The following is an 11,005-nucleotide window of genomic DNA, read 5'->3' as shown; positions in this document are numbered from 1 at the left end:
CTGGTTATCACTCTGTCTCAAGTAACATTTTCTCTCACCCCAACTTGGGGTATCCTGGCTCTCACTTTGACTCAAGTAACTACTTTTCACACCCTTATTTGGGGTATGGTCTTTTTCACCTCAGCTTGGGATCTGGTCAGTACTCTCTGCCCTCACCCTGGTTCCTGGGAACCACCATGTACCTTGCTTCTAGTAGCAGCATCCCTCAGTTGAGGTGGTCTCTTCGGCTGTGATGGAACCGTGTCTCAGGTTCGAGGAGGAATTGCCTTCTTCAATTAAGGCATCCCTATAGTTGATCATGAGGCTGCATGAGTTTCTGAACATCTCTCTGCTTTCTCTGGCGCGCACCGAGAAAGTACGGGAAAAGTACTGTTTGCTGTGTTTGCCTTTGTCTTGGATGCGTGTGAATTTCTCTTGGACCGGATTCTTTGGAAATCCTGTGGCGACGTGAAGGCTCGGCGCCCAGAGGACGTCTGGAGCTGCAACACCGCGTTTGCCTGACCTGGTCTATCAGGAAGGAGGTGACTTTGACTGATTATTATTTCGTGACAGTGATTGTGTGAGTACAAGACCCCGCTACAGGGGTGTTCTTAAACCAGCGTGTGCCAAATATTTATTAGTGTGCCCAATACCCCTCTTTGATAGAGGAGGATATATAACAGCATGTGCTGTGTATTTTGGTGCTACTATTTGATTTAACAGCACGCCGAACTTAAAATACATTATTTTGTTTTTCTGCTTAAGGTACTTCCGGATTGGAAGCTCTACCTTGTGGTTGGGTGACGCCCTCTGCTGTGGCTACTTTTTCCCATTCACCAGCGCACTGCGCGCGCACCGAGAAAGTACGGGAAAACTACTGTTTGCTGTTCGTGGTGGGCCGTGGGCTATTTTTGACTTGTGAAGATCTAACTTTTGTTGGGCCAATATTTCCTTTGGGCCTTATTTGTGTCTGGGTACGAAGTTAGGGGGCACAAAACCAACATTGGCACAGCTGTTCCTTGAAGTCTAAGAAGCGCTTTATAACCGGTATTTGAAATTTTGATGCTTGGGGAAGTTAAATTGTCTGTATAATCATTCACTGTGGGGGCATTTGACATTTTTGTTTTTGCCTTGGTGGAAAAACCTTGTGGTTGAGTGCGGTTTAAACCTTCCCATTATGGGTAAAGTAAAATTAGCTGTCATTCGGAAAGATCACAGGGCTGACTTTTTTACTGCAGTTAGTACTTGCAGGGCGAGCCTGGCAGGTGCCGCGGCGCTTCCCCTTCCTGCACCTTGTGTGGACGAAGAGGAACTGCTTCAGTGTGCACAGGACTGTTCAGTTGAGATGAGGAATATAGAAGTGCTCTTGGACCCCTCCCAACCTATGTTTGGGGACTATGAGAATGAAGACTCTCACAATGAATTACAGCAAGGGGCTAAAGTAGTGGGTCTGGATGTCCTTGATTCAGATACTCCTGCGATTTTTATCCCAGATGACACTTTTTCTGACCCTGTATACGACATTCATTCGGGGGGTGTAAATGAGTTTCCATCAGGTGACGAGATGTCAACGATGTTAGGCATTTTTAATCGTGCTATTCTGGTGGAACTTAGAAAACAAAGTGATCTGTTGGCTACAATGGTAAAATCTATTGATAACATTCCGAAATCGATATCGGATTCGCTTGTGCCTATTGTTAAAACTGTAGAGGTTCTGCCCAAATGTTTATCTGATACACTATTGCCCATAGTTAAGGAAGGTATGGGAGCCTTAGTTATTGAATTGAAGTCTGTATGCACCTTGGAAGGGTATGGAGCAGGGAGGAATCAGGTTGTTGTCTCTAATATTCCTAATGATAAAACTGTTAAAGAAAAAAAGGCTGTCCAAAAATCTTCGGAAATAGTAGCCAATACTGCGCAAAAGGGTCAACTGGTACTGGATGAGATTAAGATAAACAACCTACCAAAGGTTAATGGTACAATTGAAGGAGTCTTTACGGACATCCCGCAATCCAGAGCTGCAAAAAAACAAGCTAAGAAAAATAACAATAAAGCTAAAAAAGCTGACCTGAAAAACAAAACTTCTAGAAAATTTATGAGAGGTCTGGACATGAAACATAGGATTGACGAGGATGCATCGGATGCGGTTGTATATGTTGCGTCCCAAAGTGTCGCTATAGATACAAAAGCAGCCGAGAATGAGAAAGCATCTGTCGATCATGCTACCCAGAGTGAATATGAAGAAGGGGTGGACGGAATGTATGAAATTATTTAAAAAAAGGGATCCGGTTGCGGTCAATATAAATATGAATAGACTTGAAAATGGTTTGAGTGACATTTTTAAGATCTTTAAGGGCTCGATGAGCAACCCAGAAAAGGATCTAGATCCCATAAATATGAATGATCCAAATAAAACAGCTAGTAATAACATCTTTATGGATCAGGTTAAAATCAACCATTCACTTAAGGAAATTGTTGGTCCCGATAAGCCTCGGATAAGACCGATTGTACAATTGGTGAATAAGGGCTTATACCATAAAGACCCTACCACTTGTAATACCTTGCCCTTTACAAATCTTACAGCGATTAAAGATTCCTGTAGAAAAACAGAGGCGATGGGTTTGTCGCAGGTAGATAAAGATGGAGTGCACAATACTAACACCAGTCCAACTAAGATACATACGAATGTGGTGGATATTTTGAGAAATGTGCAGGATCTTATGAATGAAAATAAAAGGCTGAAAGAAAAGGGCAGAGTGATTGATCAAACAACCAAGAGCTGGTGTACAAATGGAGTGGGAACTGAAGTGTATACCGTGATGCCCAATGTTCGGGTAACTGAGGAAGTAATTACACACACTGAATCTATAGACTTAAGCAAAGACTTGAAGGCGAAAGAACAAGGTCAAATTGATGAATTGTTGAGAAATGTGCAAGATATCCTGGAAGAAAATAAAAGTTTGAGGAATAAAGAGTCAACGGGTAATGGACTGAATAATAAAGATGGATTATCTGATGAAGAAAGGAACAAACGTGACTATTGCTCCTATATAAGGGGGGGAGGAGATGTTGTGTAGTGAAAAAGAAATGCATGATACTAAAAATGAACAAGAGCTCAGACCGCCAGCGTTTGCCAACCTACCAGGTCTGATATTGTGTTCTTTATTAAAGGATGAGAGAAATCAACCGTTAAATAGACCCTATATCTTGTCCCTATTTGCGGTGATACCTGAACTGAAACTTATTACCTCAGCCGATATCCACCTTGTGGATTTTATACATAAAGAAAGATTGGACTTTGTAAGACTTGTTATTCCATCTCCCCTGGTTCGATCAATGTTATTGAAGGAGGCTGAAGCCCTCCAACGCGTGGGGTTTGATCTTTTTCCTTTCAAAGATCAGACAACTCATGTGCGAACCCCTGACAGAGGAGGGTTGAGAGCTCAGGGTGTTTATGAAAAGTCTGATTATTCTACCAACTACAGAGCGGAAGAGGTGCCAGATAAACAGGACTGGAGATGGTTGGCCTTATCCTTACGTGACGCAATCAGTAACCTAAAAGAGTTGGGGAAACGGCATAGCAAGAAGTCACAAGTTGAAATTGATCTGCTGGAATTCTCGCAGCAATTTCAATCTTTTTAATAATGAGTCCCTTATGAAAGACTTACACTCCTCTGATTTAATACTCCTGCAGGAAACATGGTTGACCTCACATGTGGGTTGGGAAGGTTTCGCAGTGGAGGATCTATGTGCAACAAAAGGGCCGAGGGGCAGACCAAAGGGTGGCATGCTCACGGCCTCAAAAGAGTCCTCAGGTTTGATAAATAAAGGAACTTGGAAGCATGGACAATCGTTCCTTTCAACCATTTTCCTGGTTGGGGAAGGTGCGAATGCCTTCCCTTTACTGGTGATCAATGTTTATTGGAACGCAAATGAATTTTCTGACCAACAGTTCGAAACAGAGTTAATTGCCTTAGGCAAACAAATAGATTTGTGGTCCATTGATAACAAATGTGGTCAAACAATCATAGCGGGTGATTTAAATGCAGACTGTAGAGTGGATAGGCTGTTAGGAGAAGATTTGTATCTTAATATGGCGACCTGCAAGAATGGTAGCCAGAAACTTAGAGGATTTCTTTGGTTAAGTTTTGCTGAATTGTGTGGCTCAAATTGATTCCAAATGATCACCATACATGGAATGCTGGGGGTTCTTCGTCTATTATAGACTATATTTTTTTTAACTGCAAAACTAAGTTTTTCCCTGTCCAATTTTGAAGTGAAGACTGTTTTGGTAAGCGATCGCTGTATGTTGATGATTGAGTTTGAGTCCAAGTCCTAATGAGGGCACAAAAGGTCTATAATAAGGATCTAGTGCTCAACACCGCCAAGAATAGGATCAAATGGTCCTTTAATTCTACAAATAAATGTATTACTACACTGATCGCTGAATATGACAATACTAAGCTGGAACAACGAATGCTTATGTTTTCTGTGAAAGAGTTTGATAGTACAATAAGATCTAAAATCAAGGTTTATTTTATCAGATGCCGTGTATGTTGTCTCAAATGACTTATCATAAACATTCAATGGATCTTGAGGTCTATGAGAGAAAAAAAGCACTCAATAGGGAGCTCCGCAAAATGCGGAAGCTGACCATTTTTGACCCTGGAATTGGGGGTGTAATAAAACAATTAAAGCAATCATATAAGAATTGGTTGATCAGCCATCGATGTATCACTGCCCAACTTGATGGGGAACGGATGTAGGGAGCAATGAGGGGGGTTACATCCTCAAACCTCTGGCAATTGATCAACAATGTGGATTCTACCCAAGATTTAACAATGGTAAACCCAATTCCTGAATCTATATGGGCAGGTCACTTTGCCAAGGTCTATAGGGCAGGTGACCAGTGCTACTCCCCTCGGGGTGCGACCCCCTCTTCATGGACCTTGTCATGCGAGGTAGAAGTAATAAAAAGTTTGATAATTAAATCCAAAAATACGGAGGCCCCAGGCTTAAATAATCTTACTAATAAGGTATTAAAATCTAATCCTCTTTTATGGGCAAGAATTTTATGTATACTCTTCAGAGATGTGTGTTTGACTAAAACTATTTCGCAATCCTGGAGGGTCTCTGTAGTCATTCCGGTGTTTGAAAAGGGTTCTAGACTACTGTCTTGTAGCTATCGCCCAATAGCCATCGCAGACTCTGACGCCAAAATATTTTCATCCCTGGTATTGATAGATATTCAGAGATGGATTGATGACAATCAAATTCTTAGCATGAACCAATTGGGTTTTAAAAAAAAACTGTGGCACGGACTGTGGTGGCCTGGTCCTGCGATGCTTACAAAGTAAAACCTGGGTCAAGGGGCTTTGTTGCGTCTGATAGGCCAACATTGTGGAATAAATTAAAATCTCTAGAAATGCCTAATCATTTGTTGGACATCATTATTGCGCTCTACACAGACACCAGGTTAGTGGTACGAATGAACTCCGCCGGGGAACTTTCCTCCCAGATGGAAACCAACAATGGTTTACGACAAGGCTGCATGTTGGCCCCAACTATCTTCAATCTTTACGTTAGTGGTACTCATATGGCCTTTCGTAATGGGGGTTTGGTGTCACCTAAACTTAACGGGGGGGCTATTTCGTGGTTGGTTTATGCAGATGATTTTTAGCTAACAGACACTACTAAAGTGGGTCTTCAACGCCTAATTAAGATCTTTGAGTTGTTTATATGCAACCTTCATCTAAAAATCAATCATTCCAAAACAATCAGACTTCGTATGGGTTGTGCCAACAAGAAGCAGGAGTCATTCACTTGGTTTTGTGAGGGCAAACATAGTACGTCCCAGAAAGTGTTTAAATATCTGGGATACTGCTTTACAGGAACTGAAACTGCTGCCTTGTTTAAAAACCAACTCAGGGCTAAAGCCGAAGTGGCATTAAGGCAGATGCGACTGTTGGAAAGGAATTTTGGAGGTTTTACGATGAAACCCATTAGAGAGTTATATTTAAGAAAAGTGGTCCCAAGGATCACCTATGGGTTGGAACTTTTTCCAACCCATATAGCGGACTTTTAGAAAACCTTAGAAGGAATCACATGGAGGGGGCTACTAATCTTCTTGGCCAACAGTATTCCGATGGAGGTACTGAGGTAAGAATTGGGCTTGCAGTCTCTCCATTCGGTGGTTGCAATTAGTAGGCTTATGTTATGGAGAAAATGTAAGTTGTCTGGGGCTAGTAATTTTTATGCAGAAGCAGGATCGGACCTAACATGTCCGTTTATGATTTCCTCAAATAATGAAATTGAAAAGATGTTGGCAGAAACAGGGATAGCTAAGTGTACCGTAATGAATAAGCCAAAAAAATGCAAAATGATAATAAGTGGAATGGATTGGTCTTTGACAAAGAGCAAAGTCTTAGCGTCTAAGCTTTATAATCAGGCCCATTCTTTTTGGAAATTTCTGCCAGGCATGGAAATGTACTTAATAAAATATCCATCAAGGATTTTTAGAAATTCTTTTATGAGATTTAGATTGAATGTCATGCATACTTATTGTATACTAAACATAAGAAATCCATCGGAGGAGAAAAAATGGTGTAGATTCCGCAACCAGTCTGAAATGGATGAGACCTTAGAACGTATCATGTTAAGATGTCCTATGCTGATTAAGCAGAGAACAGAATATTTTGCTGATCTATTTGTATGGATTCCACATATATTTTGTATAGAATGAGAAATGGATATTCACCTATTTTGATTATTCGTGTAATTACTTTTTTAAAAACAATGTGTGGACTAAGTTAGTTATGTTTCTTGTTTTGATGGATGAATTTAGAATTTTGGTGTTTGTTTGGATATTTTTCTTTTTCTTTACTTCTGTATTCTTTGTTTTCTTTTTTCTTATGTATTTTAGAAAAATAATGGTGTTTTTAAACTTAAAGAAATGTATATACCTCGAATTTGAAATTTTCGGTTGTTTTAATTGCTTGTCTTTCATGAATATTTTGTAAAGGTTTATGGTGGATAGGCAACCCGACATCAGCACTCAAATGTTTCTTGGAGAGGTGGTCCATACAATGAAACTAAAACCATACCAGCACAAAGGGACCGTTTTTTCCGACCTGAAGCCACCAACCACCCATCAAAACTCTCTTGCACTTTTCCCTCTCAATCCCACCAACTAATCCATAACTAATCCATCCCAACCCCCTTGCTTTTCAGATCCACCTGGGCGCCTGGAGACCATGAAAATGGCACTGTTCAAGTGAAACATCTAGGGATTTGGGTCACAGTGAATTTGAGAGACATGACGAGTCTGAATTTGGACATGGTGATGCAGAAAATGAAATCAGAGGTGGACCATTGGAACGAGCTCAACCTGTCCATTGGTGGTAAAGTTAATGCCATAAAGATGGTTCTGGCTCCGAAATTGAATTATGTTCTGGTCATGACCCCCCTTCCTGTTAGTAAACAAACATGGAGAAAGGTGAATAACATCTTACAGAGCTTTTTATGGTATAAGAAAACTCTGAGATTAAAGCTTTGGAAACTGTAGTTACAAGGGGACAGAATAGGGTTGAACGTCCCGAACTTCGAACACTATCATCAGGCATGTACTTCACGCCATGACAGTCGTAGCAGAGGAATGTGAGGATTGGGCCAAGGCGGAGGCTAAGGGTGCAGGCCCCTTGGGCACTCAGGCCCTTCTCTCCACTACTACGAAGTAACAGGATGGTCACTCTATTTTAACAAACTTCCTCAGATCCACTTGGAGATCGTATGACGTCGATTAACACCAGGTAAGACTGACACTTCATCTACCTGGATGAACCCGGATATCAAGGTGAACAATAAAGTCTTGTTCTGGCCATCATGTGTCTCGGCTGGTATTAATAGAGTCGGAGACCTCTGTGCAGGAATTAGATGGAAAACATTCCAAGAACTGAAAAATGAATATGGGCTATCGGCTTGTACATTTGGAGAATACAGAAAGCTAAAGAGAGCAGTGAACATTCCATATTTGGTCAAATCTGAGTTACTGTCTATTGTTAAGAGAATTGGCGAAAATGATCATTCAGCAGCAAAGATGTATAATTTGCTGAACAGTTTTGCAAGAGGGGATGATAAGATCCAACAGGTCTGGTCCAGTTGCCTGAGAGAGGAAATGACATTGGATAGATGGAGTGACCTGTGTGGGAATATCAATAAAATGTCCCTGTAGGTAGGAGAAAGGTCCTGGCAAGTCATGAGCCTGAATAGAGTGTTTTGGACACCGGTCAAGATGAAGGTACAGAAATTGTCAGCGTCAGACAGCTATTGGGGATGTGGTCGCATCCGTGGCACAATGGAACATATGCAATGGGAATGCCATAAGGTGAGGAATTTCTTGAGTGAGGTCACCACGAGGTACTCAAGGAAAATCTAGATTGACTTTGAGACTCTAATCTTGGGAGAAACCGCCCTGCTGGAATCTTTGAGTCGACATCAGACCACATGGGTTTTGAGAGTGGCCATGCTGGTGAAGAAGTTAATCTTACGTAACTGGAAATAAGTGGTTTATCTGTCACAATATAATTGGTTAGAGGAGATGTATTGTACATGCAATGTTGAAAATGTGATCTATTCAGTGCAAGGGAAAAGGCCTACTTTTGATAAGATCTGGAAGGCCTTCTTAGATGAGGACTTGACCTGATCTTGTATTCAGTGCCAGGCTGGCCTTTGGAAAGATAAGTAGATATTCTTGTTTTATTTTATCTTTACAGGTTAGTATTTGGTATTAGTGTTTGGTATTGGAGATTTGGTAACCTCTAGTACATGATGTACCTTATAGGAGGATTGTAGATTGCATTTGCTTACCTCGAGATACTTTTCTTTCTGCCAACCCCTGCCCTTTTTTTGTTCCTTCATCTTCCGTCTCCCCTTCTTCCCCTATTTCATTCGTTGCCATGCTGATTCATGTGTTTGTATATAGGAATTGTTATGTTACGTTGTTATATGAAGTTAAAGGTTAATAAATTAGCTAAAAAAAAGAAGAAAAAAAATAAAAATGCCAGCATTGCGCCATATAAATCACAATAACATGACAATACTTACACACTGATCACTCCCCCTTCCAGCACATGAAGAAGCAGCATTCTACCCCAGTGGGTAGCTTCCTAGCACCTTGCCCCTCCCATAGGACAGGCCCTCAATCTTGCCCTGTACACTCTTAACATTGCACACAAGTTGTTTTATAATCAGTTGGAGGTTCGAATCTAGTCCTCTTTTTTCCCAGTTCTCGGTTGTGTCTCAGTTACTTTCCCACAAGCTTTGGCAAGCCTAGATTGCAGCCTGTCCAGCTTGGCCTTAAACACCAAGTTGTCTGGCCTGGATCCCTTATATGTGAATCCAGCCAGCATTTCTTTCAAAATGGTACATATTAAGGTTGGGCATTTGCCATAGGCACTGCCTGACCAGGTGTCATGCCTGCGGCAGCGCGCAGCGTAATGCCTACCTGTTAAGGGTGGCATAGGATTGTAGAATGGAGTGCTGCTGGATGCAACGCGGCCGCCATGTTGATGCGAACACCGGGTGAGGCAGATGCCCCCACCCCCTGGAAAAGTGCACACGCCATTGGCCAAGAGCTAGAAGAAGTAGCAGCCCTTCGACTGGAAATGGCCGGCCTGCGACAGGAAAATACCACCTTACCGCAAGCTATGCATCAAGGTACAGCCTCACACTATTCCAAAGCTGCAGTGTCTCCTACAGCATCTTTAAAGTGTGATGGGGACGTATGGGCGTGAGATATGGGCTGTCACAGGTGAGACCTGGCGAGCAATGTGTGCAGACCCAAGAGGTATCTTACAACTCCAAGTTCAATCTGATAGAGCTCAAGGTTCTTCATAAATAGCACTACACCCCGGCCAGACCCAAACTTATCTCCCAAACCCACATGGGCATGTGTCCCAGATGCAGGGCAACCGATGCCGGGTACTATCATATGGTATGGGATTTCCCTAAACTCGGGGACTATTGGAAAGCTGTCTGCACATCCCTTTCTGATATGCTTGGTTGTAATATGATTGCCTCCCCATTACAGTGTCTCTTCCGTATATTGGACGATCTAGGGGGGGTTAAGCGGAAACATGCTCGTCTCTGTGTGCTACCTGTGGTGCGCTGCATATTACTATTGTGGCTTAAGCCTGTGGCCCTGACGACAGAGCAGTGGCGGCGGGCAGTTACGTGGGCTAATAACACCGAAGAACAGCAGGCAACTATGCAGCTGCCAGGGTGTTGTCCGGCTGATATTTGGCAACCCTTCATAGGAAACTTACAGAGTGTGTGGGGGGGGGGGGCTCTCCCCAGATTAGCCAGTATGTTTGAATGCACATTTTTGTGTACGCTATCTGTTCACGGTATGTTGATGTCTAGTACTCCTGGCCCTGGATACCCAAATGTTACATTTTGGACCTACCTGTTCAACCAGCTGCAAAATAAAGATTATTTTGTATTTTTTGCTTCATTTGAGTAAGCTATGGACTGCCGTAACTGTCTTTCCAAGTGCATTAATAAACAAAAGTAAAAACTAAAAAAAAAAGTTTGATGGGGACCCATGTCATTAGTCTGAATTGTACAAACAAAGTTATATTTCATATTCTGACCTATGCACTTTCAGGTAGACAAAGTCAAAATTGGGTACATTCCAGGGAATCCTACTGGGAGCTTAATGGGACCTTGGCTTGGGCTGCACCTTTTATTTCCTCAAACAGTTCCAAACAATTTCAACAAATTCGAGAAGACATTTCCGAGGCTTTCCGATCCCCGAATTTGGTTGCCTGTTCACAAAACCGCTGGTAGACATTCACCAGGGTTTCCAGTACCTACTTATGTATATAAGAAGGTTTTTGACAATTAGCTACAGACTCACAATGGCCAGAGATCACACAAAATACACTGTTTCGTTGTGGCCTTAGAGAAGAATATAAAGACGTTCTAGTGCACATACCAGAACGCGAAACGTTGCAAGCCATACTTGATC

Source organism: Ambystoma mexicanum, chromosome 5p (assembly GCF_040938575.1).
Source record: "Ambystoma mexicanum isolate Mex_15411 chromosome 5p, UKY_AmexF1_1, whole genome shotgun sequence".
NCBI lineage: Eukaryota > Metazoa > Chordata > Amphibia > Caudata > Ambystomatidae > Ambystoma > Ambystoma mexicanum.
Note: the sequence above shows the minus strand (reverse complement) of the source record.